The 20,968-nt window shown below is 40.8% G+C and overlaps 1 protein-coding gene across 10 annotated transcripts in view; it reads left to right on the plus strand.

The window, feature by feature from the left end:
* Positions 1-20,968, plus strand: part of FLRT2 (fibronectin leucine rich transmembrane protein 2) — a 79,503-nt gene that overhangs the window by 152 nt on the left and 58,383 nt on the right. The window contains exons 1-3 of one of the 10 annotated variants that reach the window (XM_072930316.1): positions 449-622; positions 735-908; positions 1,252-1,651. The gene's annotated coding sequence lies outside the window, so the exon portion shown is untranslated. Of the gene's footprint in view, positions 1-141; positions 298-448; positions 1,652-3,443; positions 4,501-4,527; positions 4,738-4,786; positions 5,344-20,968 lie in introns of those variants that run through there. The other 9 variants (XM_032748846.3, XM_072930317.1, XM_072930315.1 and 6 more) reach the window with 9 other exon arrangements.

Here is a 20,968-nt window from a genome sequence, read left to right on the forward strand (position 1 = left end):
GAGTTTGGGGGGGGGGTGGCTGAGTGTGGCTGGGGGTTGTTCTTCAGATGAGGTTTATTTGCCTGCCGCGCTTAAAATCGGAAATTAAAACTGTGGATGGGAGGAGAATGTATTTTTTTCCTGTCTTTTTGCTTACTGTAGGATTCATCTCCTCCCTTGTCCAGCCTTATCTTACACATTTAATGAAGAAAGCACTGAAATTACCATTCCTACACATCTACCTGCCCCTCCATCCTTCATACAGCGTGACCACAGGGGCTCTGAAAGGACCTCCCGGAATACCAGCTGCAGGCAGAGGTCGTGTGTCTCCCCCTCCTTTTTTTTTTTTTTTTTTTTTTTTTTTGAGGGGAGGGGAGAGGTGGGGGCAGACAAGGGTAACAGAAATATCATAATGCACTGAAAATATAGATAAATGAATACTAGGCAACCAATAGAGTTTGTTAATCTTGTTTCCCTGTTGTCTTGATGTTGTCTTGACATCGGGCTCTGGGCTGGTGGTACACACTTTGGAAAGATTTCAAGCACTTCATTTCATCTTTGAATTGCACATGCTTTTCTCTCAGTTTTAAGGTTTCTTGTGCTTAGGAGGAAACGTGCTCTGACATGCTGGAGTTTGGTGGTGGTAAATATTTCCTTTGAATTCAAAGTGCATGTGTGAAAAAGGCTTTTTTCCCTTTCTTTCTTTCTTTCCTGAAAATTAGTTTCTTTCTCACTTGCTCCTTTCTCTGTTGTAGTTAATAACCTGTAAAAGAGCTGATTCTGGAGATCTGAGTGAAATGGCACTTTTGGAATTGTACTTTTAACCACACCACGCTGGGGAAAGTGCAGAAGCTCTGTATATGTGCACATGAGAGGAATTTGTGCCATGCAGATGAGTTTGCAGACACGGTGACAGAGAGGGACCACAGGTGAGTCCCCAGCGATCTGCTTTGCCAAGAGGATTTTTCCAGCCCCCAATCACAGAAAAGCCCTCCATCTGCTTCCCAGAGTTGGCGGTTCTCATCTGTTTCAAGTGAAAATAACCAAGAATATAAAATGACAGATAAAAAAGAATTCCCAGCCAAGTAGCCGTGTTGTCCTGCATTCCCCCCAACCAGTATTCCCCGGTGCTAAAGTCCCGGTCCCTGGGCGAGTGAAAGAGTTGCAAAGGGTTAAGCCGCTGACTTCCTTGCTAGGCAAAGTTTGAGGAAGAATATGTCTGAGGCTGGATACGCTGCAGCCCCGCGTTTGAAATCTGTCACCCTCACTTAGGAGCGCTGCATCTCTGGTTGTCACCGGTGAATAATGGTCGCACGGCGATAAGATCGCTCGGCGGCGGTGCGCCGGGGCCGCCTGGGGGAAGAGAAGACAGGAAATTGCGAGGCGTTTAGCCGCTTCAACGGGGTGTTCTTCAGTGTCATCGGTGGGTGTCAGGGTCAAATGACCGGCTGGAGAGCAGTTTGAGAAGATAATTTCTTTCCTCCTTTCCTTGAGAGCAACCTTGGGTGTTGGCGACCATTGGCATCTATGGAAAACAGAGACCTCGGTGGTGATCCTTAAAACAGTACCATGCTGGAGCCCAGCTGTGCTGCCACTTTCTCCCCTTTCAACCTGCCGGACCCGGTGGGCTTTGGGTGACAAACCGAGAAGGAACCCACTTCCGCAGGAGCAGGTAATGCCTGATTAAGTCACTTTCTGGATTGACACAATTGACCAAAACGTGTCCCGAGTATCATTCACTGATTTGAAGTATAGGCTGGTTGAGGGTCCAGGGACAGGAACAGGAATAATTCTGCCTAATCCCTCTGAGACTGCGGAGCAAGGCAACTGCCTGCAGCCTTGCAGAAGTTTTTAACATTCCCACTTTCCTCCCTGATTAGGGGCACAGAGGGCAGAAATACCTGTGATCGACAATGGCCAGCTCTGCCTTCTGTGCTGACGACAGGTTGCTAACATCGGGGACATGGAAAACAGAGGGACAGGTGGATTACATATGAGAGAGAGGGTTTTTTTTTTTCGCCAGAAAATGCAGTGGCTGTCCATCAGCTTCATGAAGGAGATATAAATCATGCTCAAATACGAACTCTGAAAAGTATGCAGAGGCTAAGAAAGAAAGAAAGATCTTAAAAAGTGAAAAAATACCTAGAACATTAGCCTTTGTACTCTACAGGACTCCTGATCCTTTCATCCCTCGGGACCAGCTGGCATCAGCGAGCAGATTCGACTACAGAGCAGCCCCTGCTCCGAGGAGGGGGTGCAGGCTCTGACCGCGGGACTGACCGGTGTCACACCCTCTTCTTCCCGTCCGGCAGGGACCGCGGAGGGGCCCGGGCTGCCTCCCCTCCATCCTGGGGCGTAAAGCAGGGAGAGAAGCGGGGTCTCGTCCTTAACTCCCTTCCTCTTGCTGAGTCCCCTAAGAAATACTGGCTACCTGCGCTCCCCCGTCCGTGCTCGCTCCCCACCCCCACCACTCCGCGTAGGTGAGGGCACAAGTCCTTCTCCGAGCAAGCAGGCGGCGCGGCTCGGCTCGGCTCGGCGCGGCTCCGGGCTGTCCATACGCGGGGACTCTCCGAAGCCCCCGGAGGGCAGGAGGTGGAGGGCAGGGCGAGTGCGGGGGCAGGAGCTGCGCCGAGCACACGGGGCTGGGCTGGCCCTGGCCGGAGCTCTTTGCTATGGCTTTATTGAGCCTTTGAAGTCGTGCGTGGTTTAGCCCCCCCAAGCGAAGGGCGAAGGAGGCGCAGAGCTAATAGCGAGTGATTCAGCTTTTGAGGTACGGCCGAGCAAATAGAAGCCACTGAGCAGCCAGGGGTGAGGGGGAAGCCAACCCCGAGGCATTTCGGTTCCCTTTTCTGTTTCCTCGACACATGGCATTGATCAGCTCCCTCTCCTCCATCCCTCCGCAGCCCGTTTCTTAAAGCAACTCACAGCAAAAGCTGTGCTGTGCGTTTTCTTTACTAATGTAGGAGTTTGAGGCAAATTCTCTTCGCACATCCCACATCCTACCCTGACGGCTGTATCCTATCGCTCAAGTGCTTCTCGGTTTTAAATAGCCTTGTCTTTAAGTGGACTTTCCAGGACAAGGCAGTAACCTACTAGGGAGCTGGGCGGCGGGGGAAGGGTTACTACGAAACAAGCGCAGCCAGCCCGGCATGCACACACACACGCACACACTCATATATACACGCACTGAATGTGTACAGGAGAAATAGAGGGGTGCGGGGGGGGGGAGGGGGAGTGGGTGTTGTTACCGCTTTAGGGCAAAAGGCGGTTTCTCCAGAGGTTTTTAAGTCTTTATGACTGATGATGAAAATCAGACAGAACACTAGAGGAGGTCCGTCTCTTCCCTGAGGGCTGGATATTCTTTTATTCTGTGTTATATTTGTTGAATACTGGTGCTGTGTATCTAAAAGTTCGCAAGGGAGGAAGGAGAGGAAAAGAAGGGGGTGGGGGAGGCGGGCTTGTCGGCGGCTGCACATGAAATATCGCCATGTTGTTGGAGAGCACGGCTGTAATTATTGCTAGAGAGGGCATCTCCCAGAAGCGCCGCTCGGGGAGTTTTTCAGCTCACTTCCCGGCTTCCCTTCCGACACGCTCCGATACACTTCGGCAGTGCCCGGAGCGGCGGTGCGGGCAGTCCCGCCGCGAAGGACGGCGAGACGCGCACCTTCCTCCCCGCAGCGCCGGCCCGGCGGGCTCGGCCCGAGGCAGGGCGGGATCGGGGTCTCTGCAGCCCGTACATCCCCCGGCAGCGCCGCCCGCTTGGTTCCCTCTGCTGAAAGCGGGGGAGCGGGGCAGTCCAAACAGATGAAACTCGCTAAGTTGCCCTCAGCAACCCAGGGGTTAAATGCAGCCGGGGGGGACGAGGGGGACGGGGAGGGAAATAAGGAAAGAAGAAAAAGAGAAAATCTAGCCTGACTTTGCCTCTTGGAAAGCTTTAGGTTGCAGCCCTGCCTTCCAAGCATTCTTTAAACTAGAAATGTGGGAGGGACTCCAGGAGAGAGAGAGAGAGATGGCTATCAACTGAATTCATTACTGTAAACATCTCCCTGGGGTGTCAGGCAGGGAGGAAAAAAAGGCACGACTTACATTAGCAGGGAATAGTGAGATGTGAGGCATCACTACTGCTAAGATCATCCTGCAATCCCGGCTGGAGGCAGGCGCAGGACTTGGAGAGAGCCAGACACACGCTCACACATATACTCACATACATGTGTCCGATGCCTTCTCCGACTTACCAGGGTCCTGGGTCGCTGTGCCTGCTCCTCATGTGATCCTTTCATCATTTCCAGAGGACAGAAAGAGGAAAAAAAAAAAAAAAGGGCAAGCAACCAAAAAAAAAAAAAAAAAAACAGAAAGAAAGAAACCCCAAGACCAAGCGTAGCCGCGGTCTCCTCTCGTTTATTTTTTTACCGGAGAAGGAGGAACGGCGGGGGAAAGAGAGAGCGAATCGAGGAGAGAAAGTGCGTTGGGAATGCCAGAGCCGTGGGCTGCGCGCCGGAGGAGGAGGTGGCGGAGCAGGGGGTAGGACGATGCCGCCGCCTCGTAAGGGCGGAGGAAGGCGCGGGAGGCGCGGGGGTCGCTCGGAGCGGCGGCGGCCGGCGGGGAACGGGCCCGCGGGGCCGGCCGGGAGCGGCGCCGGGCGGAGGGCGGCGGCGGCCACCACCGAGGAGCGGCGGCGGCAAAGTTTTGGTGTGGGGGGCCAGAGGCGCGGAGGGGGATTACGATCGGTGCCGGCGAGGGATTCCCAGACACCGCCAGGTACAGTTGGGATTTCATTTCTTACTCTTTTCCTTTCTGGCAATTCTAGCCCCGGGCGATCTAAAGCCGCGGTGCCCTTTGCCTGTTCCCAGATGGCAAAGTTGAGGAGCCGCGACCAGGTTGTGTCACAAATACCGCCTTCGCCACGTTAGAGCCCCGTGTCCGCGGCGCCGGGCACACGCGAGCAGGATTTATGAATGGCCGGCGGCAAGTGCTAGCAGGGTCCCCACACAGGGCTGTGTGGCGGCAGCGTGAGGCTCAGGAGCGGACTCGGCGCTGGCAGCTGCAGCGAGGTCCCGCGTCCCCGGTCGCGTTCCAGCGCCGAGCAGGGAGGGTGCCGAGCCGGCCCCCACCCCGAGGGGAGGGGAGAGCCGAGGACTACCCCTGCGGCAGGGGCACCGGCACAGCGCCGTGTGAGCACCGCCAGCCTCTGTTCGGGAGCTGGCTGGGAGAAACGGGACCTTAGAGGTGAGCCTTGCTTGGCAGGGGTAGTCGGCTTAGTTCGGAGCTGCCGTGTGCTGTGGAATCTACGGGGAGAATCGGGAGCTGCGCCCGGCAGGAGGATCCATCCGATCCCCCTCAGCAGCCTCCGGAGCGGGGCTGGCGGTGAGTGCGTGAGGGAGAGGCTGAGAGAATCTGATCAAGACTTGGGAATACAAAGGAGCCACTCAGAGACCTGACGAGTTAGACGGGGATCTGACAAAATAAGAATAAATACTGCGGGGGGGCTGTGTGCCTGGGGATGGTGTGTGGACAAAAAATAGGAGATGGCAAAAGGAAGTCAAGCAGCTGAAAAGACCTCTCTTGAATATGATATAAAGCCCCATAAAAGATAAATAAACAATCATTAAAGTTAAGACAACAAGATTATCCACCTTCTTCTCGGAGTGGGAAGCAGTCAACAGGAGCTTTTAATTAATTTTAATGGAGGAAATCTGTTTTAAGGCTTACAATAAGCTAATAAATCCAAGGCACAAATCCGTGTAAATTCCTGCACTGTGTGTGGAAGGTACTGATTATATTTCTTCAGATACTGCCTTTTGTAATGCACGTTCAACCAAATAGAAAGGGAGAGCTTCCTTACACGAGGAGCAGGAAAAGATACTAAAAGCAAGTTAGACCTCTCCCTCTCTACCTCCCTCTCCCTCTCTCATTCCTTCCCTCTCCCTCTCCCCCCCACTTCTCTCTCTGAAAGTCAGGGCGTATGTTAGAGAGAGGTTTATTTACTGTAACTAACTTTGTAGTGCTTGCAGGGAAATTAAGCCAGTTTAGAGGTTGAGATTGATCAATTCTTGGGTTTAATAAATCAAACTAACGATACAAAAACCCCCCAGTATTTCCATGGACTAAATTCCTTGCTTCATTCACTGACATGGTCTTTCTCCAAAGAAAGACCTTTATATATTTGTAGTTTAAGAAAAAGCTAATGAACTGATTTTTGATATATGTATTTTTGGAAGGAGAAAAGTTCATCCTGGCATTTTTTTCAAAACTATTAAAAGGTACTGAACCTATATCTCTATTCACCTTTCTCTCCTTTCTTCTTTGAAAGAGTCAATATATGCAATGTTATCACTGAGACATAAACTTTGCAAAATGGAAAAGATCTAAACATTGTATAATAAAAAAAGACAGAGGTGATTTTAAAGTCATTATTTCTATGTGACAAAAGTGATGTCAGAATGTTAGTGTTGATCTTGTTTCTGAAAATTATGTGAGGAGAGATTTCAAGAAGTATTTCAATGGTTGTTCTGTGTGCTGATTTGGTAGTGAGGCAGTTAAGGGAGTTCAGGCCTGGAGTACTGTAGGTAAAACAAGTCAGAGCACTGTGCAAATACAGTGTCTATAAAACTACCTGTGACTAGAACAGTCATCAGTGTTTTCCAAAGTCCAAGGCTTTAGCAAGAAGTGGAGCTGGAATGCACCCAGCATACTTAAGGGCTGCTCCTCACGCACACGTACACCCCATATTTTGTATAAGGTGATGTTATCTGTGTTTGGCTTGGGGAAGTCTGGATCTAATTTGAGCCACTGTTACAAGTTACATTTATATCCTCCTGGCCTGCTGGATAGCTTGATTTAGGATATAGGCATATCTCCTTTGCGCAACCCTACACCCTTCCAGTTGGAATCTGCATTACATAGGCTATGCTTTCCTTCAAGAATCAAGAATGTGCTTGCATACAACTGCTTAAAATAGCAGTATCTAAAACGTGGGATGTCATTAGGGCTGACTTTCCTACCCTTCCCGCAGCAAAGGAGAGACATAGTTTTACCAAGTGAAGAAAACAAAAAGCAGTTAAAGCAGGTATAACAATCAGGCTTTTCCTGTACTTAACTTTCTATTCAAAGGACTAGAAGGCACACTTAAGATAATATGTTTCCAGGAAGGTGAGAGCTTTATTTCTTAATCATTTCTGTTACCTCTTTAATCTCAAAATGAGTTCATTTTTGTCTAGGATACTTTCATATAACTTTCAGGTTTTCACTAGGCAGATTCAAATCCAGTCCATTAGTGACCTCTATCTGTGAGAAGGGTGTAGTCAATGATGTATTTTTCCTTTCTCCATAGTGGATAGGAAGCACAGGCTATAAATTGTTTTAGTCCTTTATACATGCAAATCACATAGTTTTTTGTTTTTTTAGGTTATCAATCTTATATTCATGGCAAACAGTGTGATTTTCAATTGTTTTAAGCAGGAAAACAAAACCAAACCCCAGTTCCAAGCATGAAAGAGCTTTTAATCTCTTTCAGCTATTCCAGTGATAATATGATAAGTATTTGCAAAAATCAGAAGAACAAGAAGTAACCAGTGCTGTTGAAAATCAGTGCTAAAGGAATTGCATCTATATTTGTCTGATGTTATAATACTTACTCTAAAGCAGGCTGAACCTGTGTGAAATTTTATTGCCCCTCAGTGCTTACATAATTGAAACTTGAGAGAAACACTCAGATGATATATACTATAAGTAGAGTTTATAGTAGCAGGGTGTTTAAAAAATGTAAGGAAAAAAAAAAATCCAGTGCTGTCTATATTAGGAATACATGTCATAGATCAAGGAAAAAGGGGTCTTTATAAAACAGATGGACTCTTTTAGAGGATTATTAAACCCATCTTCCCAATCTTAATTTGTCTCTTGTTTATATCCACAACTATATTCCATATTTTACTTAGTGATTGTAAATGGCAGTTAAGAACCTGACCAGCAAAATTTTTGAGTAGATGAATACCACTGTTTGACATTTCTCAGATTGTAGTTGATTACCTCAGCGTTTGGTAATGTGATGTTTTAAGGTGTTTCCTTCCCTCCCCTTGGGCAATTTTTTTAGGAGTCTTTCTGCAAAGCTTTTTATTTGTTTCCTCAAGAAGAAAAAAGAGTTGGAACTTGCCCCAGAGGTATAAAAATTGGTTCTTCTTTTCTATTTTTTTATTTTCTCTTCTCTTATTAAAAAAGTAGAAAAGAATAATATGCAGTTGTTATTTTTTTAAAAGAAGACTAATTTGACATACACTGAAGATATGAGCCTCAGTTTCCCTACAGCTATGTGTAACCTGTGCGTTTCAACTAATTGGCTTATTTTAAAGAAAAACAACCACAAAAAATCATTGTTAAAATGATGGAATGTTTTATTCATTTATTTTAATCACACCAAAACCTTAATCCATCGATGATACTCAGGAAAGAAGTGTTTGAAATTAAAGCTCTGCTCTATTTAACAAATTATATTCTAATCACATCAAATAATATGCCCCAGGAATACTAGAATTTAATCTGATATTTTCAGCCACTGCTGAAAGGTGTTGGGACCTTCTTATACCTTTTTTTGTTTTGTTTTGTTTTGTTTTTTTTGATGGTTTTACCAGTTAGCAGGTTGGTTGTTTGGTTTTTTTCTGTCTTTGATTCCTTCTTCTGATGTGGCCCCTTGAACTGTATCAAAATTAAATACTAGCAGCAACTTAAATCCATCATTCTCTATTCAGCATTCCTGAAAACTTAATGATGCAGAACAAGGTCTGTAAAGTTTCCCTTTTTAAAAGAAGCCTTGTGTTTCAACTCTACCTAGAAAACAGTCTTCTGTATATTTGACTTCAAGCTATGACTGCTTTATTTGGTTTGGGTTTTTTTCATAAACCTTTTCTAGCCTAGTTTAATGCAAGGATGTATTTAAAAATGCATATGACACAGAAAATTGTTTATCATTCAAAGGTGTTGTCTTTGAAACTGCTTAAGTCCTTTCAGAAAAAAAAACCCTCTTTTGATATGCAGGATCAGATCATTGCCAAATTTGGTCCTGCAAAGTGATGGCTTTGCTTTGGCCCCTTCCTTCCAACAGGTCCTGGTCAATAGATTACTGTGATGGTCTGCAGTGTGTTTTTGCAAATCCTGACCCAGGTAGAGACATACTTTGAGCCACAGAATTCAGTACTTACTTTCTTTTATCAACTTTTACTTTTGAATATATCACAGTGAAAATGTTTGGATGAAGTGACACAAGTTCTGCTCTTTGGCCAAAGTTCTTTATTGTGTCCATGTTGTCATTGATAATCTAATTATTTTAAGAATATCATATAGATATCAAGCTATTCCTTCTTGATGACTAAATTAATATAAAGCAATTCCAAAATTGCTCTTCAGACAAAATTTTCAAGATTTTTTTAATGACTGACATTTTGTGGGAGCATTACAAACAAAAGATTTTGAAATTACATGTCTGATTTATTACGCATTCATTGTCATGTACATCTGGGTTCAGGAAAACCAGGGCAGGCTGAAGCTACACACTTCTCTTGTAGTAAATGCTGTAAACTATATGGAAGTACTACATGACCTCTGAGAGGTGAGAGCTCTGAATGAAAAGCCTCGTCAGCACCTCCCAAAAACTGAAGTCAGTGTGCTGCAGTGTTACTCTCAGTTCTCAGTGGCAGCTTTTGTCATTCCTTCATAAAACCAACAGGTCAAATTAAACTAAAGAGTAGAGCTTTTTCTGACAGTGCTTCCAGTGCTGCACCACATATCTGTACTAGCAGCTCATAACCTGGCCAAGCTGTTCCGTAACAGCTAGCCAAGGGACATCATCTTCAAAAGGGGTGTCTGCCTGGGAAAGTGCTCCAGCAGCATGTCCTAGGAGTGCTGGGGGGCTTTGGTGATACTCACGCACAGCCTTCAATCTTCACACAGGTTACAGAGGATCAAAACATGGTCAAACCGGAGTCATAGGTCATCAGCTGCAGACCTCTGTGTTCAGAGCACAAATATTTCTTTCTCTTAAGATGTCCGGTATGTTTTTCCTACAGAGAAAAGGACAACCTTTAGAATGTCATTGGAAACTACTGCCAAAAAATATTTTATATAAATATCATACTGCCAGAACAAGAGAATTTATGTGCAGTTTTGAAAAAGAAATGTAGGTTATATATGTGTACATGCACATATATAGTTTTTGTACGTGTTACATATATAGGTGATTGTGACTGTCTAGTCATAGAGGTCTCCCTCAGACCTTTCAAAGCATATATAATTAATATGAATTAAAAATTAAGTTTGTTGGTGAACTACAAATCAAATTAAACAATAAGAATAAAGGTATACTTTTTCTTCAGTGTGTTGGAAATTTCTATACTGGGTAGAAAAGCTGAGGTGTTCCCAAGAGATACTGCTCCCGACATCAACAGAAAGAGTCCGCCACAAACTTACCTGTGCTTATGAAATACAACTTTACAGATGAAGAACTGCATTTTAAATTATTGTACTTGATTCCAGACTCAATCCTTCTCTCTTTCACTGGCAAGTTAATTTCACAGACACTCTTCTCATTATTAGGTAATTCTCATGTGAGTAATTATTTAAATGCCCCAAAGTGATGTCATTTAGCTGTAATTGAAGATGATACAACCCCAACAGCATGTCTCTGATTATACTTATGTATGTATGCTTTCAGTAGGAGTTTCTTCATATATGTATAGGAAAACAAGCTATGTAGGTAAAAGTAATTTAAGTTACTAGAATTGTGTTTTTAGTAGGATTGAAGCAGTATTTGTGTTTGTCACAGGCACAGAATATATATAGGCATACTTCTTTAAAAACTATCTGCAGACGAGACATCATGTGTGCATATCATTTCATGAATTATGGTTTTGGTAAGTGAGGGAGTTTTAGTGAGCCTATTTCATGCCTTAAATGCTAACTGAAACCATGTAAGGTGTCTCTAAATGAAGGAGTATGTGTTAGCCAAACCTTATAATTTCACTTGTGATCTAGGAAGTTTTTCCTAGGTGGTGCTTCTTGTGTCACTGAGAGATTTGCATCCAACTAAATGTACCCTATTTAAGAGTCTTGTTGGGCTGGTTTCACAGGCCATCTCATTGGCTCATCTAGATTTAACCTTATTCTTATCTTTAACCACTTAGCTTTGGAGTTAGTCACAAATGCTCCAAGACTACACATTATTTCTTGAGCCATATTGGTTGATAACTTGCTCTTGAGTTTCATCATTTGTTATGTAAAAAGAAAACAAAAACACAAACAAAAAAACAAGCAAAACAAAAATACAAAATCCAAATATTCTGATACTTGAATATGTGTTATCTTAGATCTGGTGATTGTAATATATTACTGTTCTATTTGCATAACGCATCATGTTGTACAGATCCATTGCTATAAGCCCCCACATTAAGAATTGGAGAAGAGAAAGTGGAGGCAGAAAAGACAGGAAGGGCTAACCAACAATTTACTCTTCTCTCTCTAGTATGTACTCAGTACTTCATCACTTTATGCTTTCAACTGCCCAGTGAAAGTTTATTTCCAAATCAAAATAAGTAAACTAAGCAAATAAAATATGCTGTTATCCAGCCTGATAAATTTCTCCTCCTTTAAAACAGATCTGGTTGTCTAAGAACAAATTTCTTCATGTTGAAGATGAGTATACAGTGAGGGACTGTTAAAATTTAACAGAACATGATCACATACAGACAGTCATTCTCATCTGTATTGCTAAATCCTGTGTATCAAATCGGTATATGCCTAACAGTGATTTTTGAAATAGCTCATTCTGGCCCTCTGCCATGCTGCTCAGAGAAGAGCTGCTTCTTGAACAGTTCAACAGTAAATTGCAAAATGCATTTTGCCGGAAGTCTTTTTTTCTTTATTTGAGAAATTACTTTCACTGTTCAACAAAACTAATTTCAAAACCTTATTATTTATCAGTTGTGCAGCAGAATTACAATCTTTACTCACGGAGAGAAGTGCTTACCACTATAGCTTTGAAAATACTTAGGAAAGAAAGAAGCATAATGGACACCTCTCATTCTTTTAAGAATGTGCACTTTGAATGCCAGAGACAGAGACAAGTCCCTTATAATTGCCCAGAGATGCTTAAGCATCTGTGGCAAAGCATCTGACAGTAGCATTACTCTAGTTCCTTTATCCATGTTGAGACCCATAAAAATTTCATTTTAAATTTTTTTTATTAATATGGTATTATGTATTTTAAATTATAAAAATGTAAATACATGCATGTGGGGACACACACACATAGTATAGAAAATAAAACCAACAAAAAATATTTTCAAGATAATTAGAGTAGCAAAAGATCATTTAACAAAATCTATTTCCTTCTGGACCTTAGTTAGTGTTTTCCTTTTTTGTTATTTAACTGGGTGTTGGGGCAAACAGTGATACTGAAGAACTTTGAAATGGAAACTGTTACATGGGTTTTTCTAGTTTGGTTTTCTACTGTAGAGCTTTCCCTCTACGGTTGATACTGAACAGTTTTCACATTACAGTTTTCCATTCAATACAGTCTTAAGAAAAATGTTGAAATTTGATTTAACTTTAAATTCTGGATATAGGGTTCTGTATCCCTTCTTGTGTGATAACCTAGAGCCTTAGTTTTTAGTTATGTATAGTTCCAATAAAATGCTGTCACTGAAAACTAAATAAAGACTAAATAAACAACCAAAACCCACTAAAACAAATCCAAAAGCAAACCCAAAGGACACCCAAGCTGACAATTCAGGAACTGTGGAAATCTCAATACTAACCAGATGGATGGCTGTTTTCTGTTCCACACTGGACAATCTTATCGGTATCTCTTTATATTTTGTACCACATACAGGTTTGTTTCTATTATCACAGAATTCAAACACTCAGCTCTATTCTCTGATCAGCACAGTGGATCTTTATAAATCTGGAATAAATGAGATGTTAGAGTTGCTGCCAGCAGCTCTGGCAACAGAACTGTTGATCTACCCAGATTCTCTTTGCTGCAAAATGTCTTATCAGCAGATCCACACATCCTACGTGGTGTGACTGTGAATTTATAGATAAGAGGACAGAATGACTGAAAGTGGATGGATGGCATGATCCTAAATAGGTCATGAGTTGCCAACTGTGGAGCTTGATCCTGAGCACCAGGAGAGGCAATTATAAATTTTAGAGCCCTTTAAAGGATAAAGAGGTCTCTAGGTAGAAGAATTTAACTCTTCACCCTTCATTTGTCCAAAACTGAAAGTACATAAATCAGTCCATACGAACAGAGATGACTCTGAAATTCATAACCACTCATCTCTGTGACATTGATGGAAACTCTATTGAATCAAATGCATAGATATTCTAATTATGAACCTCTGATATTCAGAACTTCCCTTAGGCCATCAATATCTCCTGTGCAATCATATTTTACAAGCTGCTGAATGATTGTCTGGTTATGCATGTGCTGACCCAGAGAATACATCCTCTAGTATAGCCAACCAGCTGCAGAAAGATGATCCTTTTTGAGCTCTAGGAGAATAAACACTTTTAAATTTCAGATAACATCAGTGTCAGTTCACAGGCTGTTTAAGTCTTGTGAAGAAATACTTGGCAATCTTGGGAAGGGGTGTTTAAATATCGTGCTGTATATTGTCTTGCGTTGATTGATAGCCAATGCTTGTTGAAAGACATTCCTTTTAACTCTTTCACTGCGATGCTAAAAGATTATCTCCTGTTTAATACAATAGGAAATAAAAAAAGACCTGGAGCCTTGCTATGAAATTTTCCTTCCCACGGTCTGGGGTACTTTTATCGACATGTGTTTGTATTCTGGTAGCAGCATACTACTCTCCTATTTGTCTCTTCCACTGTCTTTTTTTTTTTTTTTTTTAATACATGCAGCAGCATAGGCTGAATCAGAATTTTTAGTTAGCTCTTCAGATAAGAAGGATCTTTGTTTTAAGCTGGAGTTCATCCTCTTATGTCTGTCATGTCAGGTGCATTGAGGGCAAGTATCCTAAAGATACGATCAAAACTAATAATAATGATCATGGAAGCTTTTATTTTCATTTAAATAATTGTCATATCATTTTTGAAAGTCAAGTATTGAAGCATTGTGCCAAGGGAAGATAAAAGCTGGAAAGGGAAAGTAACTAGAAAATAACTGAAAAGCAGGATGGAAGTGAGTAATCAATATTGTCCCAACCAAAGGAAGTCCAGAGGTAAACAAGTTTATGTGCTACAGAAAATCAGAATGGCCTCGTTATCACACTTTTAACCACCTAAGCCAATATTTGTCTGCGAAGAAAATGACTGCCATGAGAGGGAGAAGTAGGACAATGTACCTTCTAGGACAAGCTAAGACGGGACAAAAGGATCTGTTGCATTCCCCTAATTGTTTCTGTAGTGAGCATAGCACATTTGAATTGTCCCACAGTTAATGTTCTCTCAGAGTGTGTTACCTCTAGAAAAGAGCCCTTGCTGGTTTTGTGAGTCTGTTGTTCTTTAACCTATTCCCTGTTAATATTATTCTATGTTCTCATTTTTGTGTCTTTAGAAACTATGCATTTTAACCATAAGAAAAATCAGACGCAGAGTAAAGATGGGATGGATAAAGAAATTAGTGGGAAACTAGTTCTAAATTTTCCTGTCAGGAATGGGTTTATTCACAGAAAGTGTGTTTACGTGGATAAATCAAAGGTGAATAATTAATATTATATGTTATTTAAAGTATATAATATCAGTCCTGGAAGCTTTTATTGTTGGACATCCCATCTGAAAGAGGTTAGAGATCCCTTATGTGGCAAAAAAAAGACTGAGTTAGGGGATCAATGGGGACAGTGCCAAGGGAGCAAATGACACCAAAGTGGGTCTTTATTACTGTTGTTTATGAGAAACCAGGTGAAGGAAATGTTCACTGTGCACTGTAACATTCAGAACTGTGATGTTTTCTCTGCATCATCAGTGCATTCATGCTGTCCTGTTGATTAAATCACTGTCTAGGTCAAACATTGATCAAACTCTATACTGTGGTGTGCAGTGTGCTTTTGCCTCTTGCAGCTGAACGCAGGGCAGAATTCAGCATGGACTCTGCAGTCAGGGGACAAGGAGTGGTACAGACTGAGGACTAAACCAGCAATGGCTGCAGGAACTCCCTGTGCATGCACATATAGGAGGGTTGGCATTTCTCTTCCCCCAGGCACCTCAAATGCCCGCAATCAGCATCAGCACCAAGTATGAGCCCTTAATATGAAAGAAGGAAATAATTCATGGTGAAGGCTATACTAAAGATATATGTCCTTGCTTTGTTAGGGAGGGTGTGCAATTTTTTTTTAATGTGTCAGCCTTCTCCATGAGAGTTGTGGTAACAATAATATTTGGAACAACATGTAATTCTAGTTATTTGCTTGTTTATTATCTTGGAAAAATTCCAGTAAAGAATCTGACTAGAATTCAGTTACTGTAACTGTAAAAGAGAAAAAAAAAGCTCAGTGGAAAAATGGCACCGTATGAGTTAACATGTTAGCCCTTCATTCTTTCAGATCAAGCTTCCTGTGAGTAATAAAACACAAGGCAGATGAATTTGGCTGGTCTCAGTCAAGCCTCTCATGGATAGTTGCCCACATGGGAATAACTACTGCATAGATTAGCTCTGTGAATAGTTCCAGGACAGGTGTGGGACTGAACTGCTTTGGCAGAACTGTGCCAGGGAACTTGTGTGTGATGATTCGCTCAGTGGTTTCTGCCTTCCCTTTTCACGAGCACTAAAATTTAGCCAAACATGTTTTTAAGCAATTGATTTTAGGAAATTGGAGAAAACTCAAATTTTGTTAGATTAGCAAATATTTTATTGGACAATACAGACAAATGAAGTAGAAGTGAAAATTAGAATACCCTTACTATGGTGAGAAATTAGTCAACATGTCATTCCTGAAAACAGAAACAGTGTTATGGTTTCTGATTTGTCTTTCCTAACAGACTAAAAGAAATAACAAAAAGGTTAAAAGCTTACAAGGGGAGTAAATGACACAGGGTTATTCTTGCTGAATACAAAATCTTTTTATTACTATTTGAAATCCAGGCATAGTCTTTGGTGATCTATATGAAATGAAAGGGGGACTCAGGTAAACCCACTGCTATTAACAGAGCCTTGTTTTCCAGTACCTGTCAGAAGTGAAAAGATTTGTTAAGTAAAGAAGAAAAACCATTCTTTGACCTCCACATGCTCTTCTTCCTCTCTTCTTACAAAGCAGACGTGAGCCTCAGTCACACTGTACAAGTCCTCATGAAAAGCACATTAGCAGAAACAAACTCTACACTATTTCTCCTGACATAAAAAGGGGGAATGTAAACATAAGATAGGAGGAAGAGTAAAGAACAGCATTTGACCAGTGAATTCTGATGCACAAGCAGATTCAGAAAGTGGCTTGATATTAGATGTGCAGTAGCACTTGCATAAATCAGGGCTCGACCAGTTTACAGCTGAATTTTCCTCAACATAAAACCGAAAACTTCCCTATTGAGCTCCTCGTTAGAGCCATGACTGTAGGCCAGCCTTCCTTCTTATATATTAAGGGGAAAGTATTGCAGTCTGGTAGCTGACACTGCTGTTTGTGCCCTGGCTTCCTCAGAATCGATAGAGGATCCTGCTCTTCAAATCTCTCACACAAAGTAAATATTTTTTTTTCTTGATTTAACTGGAAATGCTTGGGCATGCAATTGCCTAAGGTCAGGTTTACAGCACTGCTCTAGTTATTTGCCACACAGTTTTGAGTTTCAGAATCATCTGTGGAGTAATTTATAGAGGCATCTATTTTATATTGCAGTTATGATCCTTATATCTGTCTCATAGCAATTGCTCTGCCCATTGTGGCTGACATGTTTTCCATGACATTTTTCATGTATTCCACCATTGCTATAACTAATGTCGCTTGATTTTCACAGGCATGTGACCATTTTGGTCATGTAATATGGCTCTAAAAAATTTATCGGCCCAACTGTCATCTCCTTGTGCTAGAGAACTACAGACATAATGGCTTTATCAATGCAACAGTGGACTTTTGCCACTTGCAGTAAATTTCAAACTTATCAGTTTTAATTAATTAAATAATTTCTCCTGCTGTAGGAGCTCTATTGCAGGAGTAAGGAGAATAATGACAGAGGTCCTCTATCAATTTGCCATTTTTAAGTTTCAGTTAGGCTTATAGTTGTGCATATTCTGACGGTGGTGTTGTCTAAGGAAGATAAGAGCAGCATGAGACAACTGCTGTAATGTTACTGGAGAAAATTCAGTATTGCTGCGTTGCAGTGAATATTTATCTCCAGATTTTACAGTAAGACTTTGCTATCTGGTAACCAGTGATGGTTTTTCATTCAGGATTTAGTGGCCCTTTTCCAGTACAAATTTCAGTAGCACCCCAGAGGCTGTTAATGGCTAATAATAAATGTGTCCTTTCGTTAGTCATTGTTTCCTTTATAGAAACTAGTACAATGTTTTGCATCTAGATATAAAACAAAGTGAATAATAATGAGCCACATTGCATTCTGTTCTATGTGATCTTATTCTGCTCATTGTGTTATGCTAATGCCAATATGTAAAACTTTAATGAAATCTGCCATTACAAAAGTGTTCTGCAACGTTCAATAATATTACATCTTTATATAATGCAGAGAGTTATAAATACGCAACGTGAGACCTGGTCAGTCAGAATTGAAAATCTTTAAATTCCCTTCTGATCATGAAATTCAGGGCAGTGGTTTGTACAGACAATAATTTATGGGTGCATTGATCATGTTTATAACTCCACTGACTTGATACACATGCACAATCTAGATAAGTAATTAGCAAAATGACGTCAGTTGTGCTGCATATTCCAACTGCAAATAACAATGTGGCAAAAATTACTCCCAATGGACTGTTCTTCTAGAAATGTTATATACAGCATTTCTCTCTCATCCCTGCTCTCTTGCTCTCTCCCTCTCCCTCACTTTGTCCTTCTATTGTAACCTCTAATGCTTAAAGCCCCAGACATGCTGAAACCTAGGTCTACCCAGCAAGATTAAAGGGCTGTGTTTTCATGGTACTATGATTCCATCTATTTTAACATCTCCTATCAGAGAGGAAAGAGTCCACAGGTTCACTAATAGATATCAGTACAAAGCTGTCATTTTAGGCTGTGGAAAAATGATCTTAGAGCTGGTCTGACAAGAAACAAATCTCCTCTTCCTTTCTCTCATGTAATTACACAGGTTGAATTCATGATCCCAGTGTATTTCTTGCTTTTCAGGCGATTTCCAGGAGGAAGATTCTCCTTGTTATAAATAAGTACCCATATTCTATAATTGCTGACAGTCATTTGGGCAAGTTTTCCCTTATATGCATTGCTATGCTGCAAATAAAAAAAATGAGAAATAAATAACACCATATCTCATATTACTGCTCTTAAATACAGAGGGATCTTAGTGATAATTTTTCACTCTGTAAGTCTTCTCAAGATGTATCATTACCAATAAGGGAAAAGGAATTGTAAAACCTGAAATAGCAAAAACTAAAGTGTAACTGGTCACACTTTCACTACAGATACTTCTCCAGAATAAATATAGGTTCATTCTTCTAAAATCTGGAATTACCTCACATCTACATAAATGGAAATAAAGAGACTTACTTCTGGTTTCGAGTCTTAACCTATAGGATAAAGCAGGAAGAAGATGAACATCCTTGTATCAGACATATTTATAGTGTCATGAAAAAAACATATTTGGAGCTGTAAATAATCAGAAAAAACAGTGCATGTACAGACCTGAAATGCCTGAAGTAAAGTAGAGAGTGCTCATGGTTTATGAATCAATGTATTCATGTCAGTACATTGACAAATCAAATAGGCAACTACAATCACCTGCCTATTGTGCATGCTATTTATATCCATAGTAGTTTAAAAAGCAATTGCAAAAATCCACAATTTTGAAAACAGAAAACATAATCAAAAGCACTATATTGAGTCCAAAAGGGCATGTCCAAAAATTCATTTGTAAAAGTGTTTTAGCTTTTCATTAAAAACACTAAGTAATAGGGAAATGTAAAAGAATCCTCTATTTTTTAATATAAACTTTAAAAAAAAATGGCATTCCACAAAAAGCAAAATTTTCACACAGTTCGAACAGAACTTCTTGATTTATTTTTATGATTAGTATTCCATCCAGTAGAGAAACTCATACATGTGCTTAGTATATATTACCATTTTGTTATTTGAAGGATCTGGGAGAATAATAAAAATAAACCCAGCAAAACAATTGTCCACTTCCAGCCCAAGCACAAGCATTAAAAATGCTACTATAATCAGATGATTCCTAATGAAGCTGCAGCTTCAAAATGTCTGTTTTTTCTATATAAAGAAGTGAATTTGGAGTAAATAGGTGAAGGAGATTGTAAGATTATCCATAAAGTACAGCAAAAATCTGAAGAATACTGTAACAAAGAGACCATAACTGCAATATATGCATATATATCACTTTTTACAGATATCTCCAGGCAGCAATGGCTGACTTCTAGGGGCTTTGCTCCTGGGAAAATTAATTCTACATTACTTGTTTAAAAATTATTTACTTAAAAACATTACTTACTCAGCAGTATCTTTGATTGTTTTTCTTCCCCCCCCCCCATAGCTTAAGAATCATGCATCTGTACTGCAGTCATTTCATGCTAAAGCAATAGAAAATTTTTAGATTTCTCCTCTACCTTCCCACTCTCTCCTAAAAGTGCCTAAGATATTCCTGTGAAATGCAGGCCTCTATTTCATGCTGGCTCCTTCTGTTTCCAGTTAGATCAAAAATAAATTTGAGAAGTTTTTCACAGCTGAGGTCAAGTACTTCAGAATTCTGCATAATTCAATCCCAGTAAAAGTCAATAAGTTTTGAACATGATAACCATTTTGCAAGGTCTCCACACATACTTAAACATATTTCTTTCAGAGGAAATTTCTTTCAGCTTATCTCCATTGGAGGGACCAAGAAGCACCACCTTTATATTTTTGGTTTTGAGTGATATAAATATAAAATATAAATCTGAGACAGTTTGAAGTGAAAGTTCTTTATGAAGATCAAGTTTTCTCATAGTGACTTTTAATTTAAATTGTAACACTCTTCCCTGCAAAGTCCACAAAACAACAGCAATAAGTAATAAAAGTAATAAGAATAGGCAGCAGGTTGTCTGGCATGCAATGAGAATTTGAGCAAAGACCAATCTCCCTTGGTAAGTGTTGATGTGAATAATTAAATGAAACAGAGGCAAAATACAGTCTGTCAAAACCAATTTTTTTCTAGAGACGTAGTTGGAATTAAGTTTTATTTCAAGGGAAACTTTTGTGCATGTGTCCAAAACCTTGCTTTGCACTTGTCTCTGTGCTAAAACTTCCCAAACTAATTTCCCTAATAAAGAATGTTGGAATAATTTTTTGCAGTATGCAGTATATCCTAGAAATTTCTCATATTTATGTGAAATTTTTATGGCCAGTTGTTTCCTGAAGAGAAAATACTGCAATGTCATACTGGGAGAGCTTCAGTGGGCTGAAATGTGGCATCCAGTTACTGATTCAATATTTAATGTATCTGATGATGCTAGAATATATACTCTGTTTTCTGAACATGCAGCTCTTCGCGTCAGTTGGTCTGTAGTGACATAATTTTCTTAGATTAGTTATGCTAGTTCAGGATTTGAACAGAAGAATGAACCGTCAACTGATCTGATTAGCTTTCCAGAATAAAACAGAATATTATTCCAGAATAACAAAAAATTAAAGAGAATGTAACATATTAATAAGGAATCCATTCCTCCTAAATTTAATACAGTCATAAGTTTTCTTTCCCATATTATGTCCAGAATTGGCTGAAAAGTTTAGAAATACTTAAATAAATTTCAGATAAAACATTTGGTGGAACAATGTATCTAAAGTGATGCAGAAGTAGTTACTTGGTGTCCCAAACA

The sequence above is a fragment of the Taeniopygia guttata genome, chromosome 5 (assembly GCF_048771995.1).
Source record: "Taeniopygia guttata chromosome 5, bTaeGut7.mat, whole genome shotgun sequence".
NCBI classification, from domain to species: Eukaryota; Metazoa; Chordata; class Aves; order Passeriformes; family Estrildidae; genus Taeniopygia; species Taeniopygia guttata.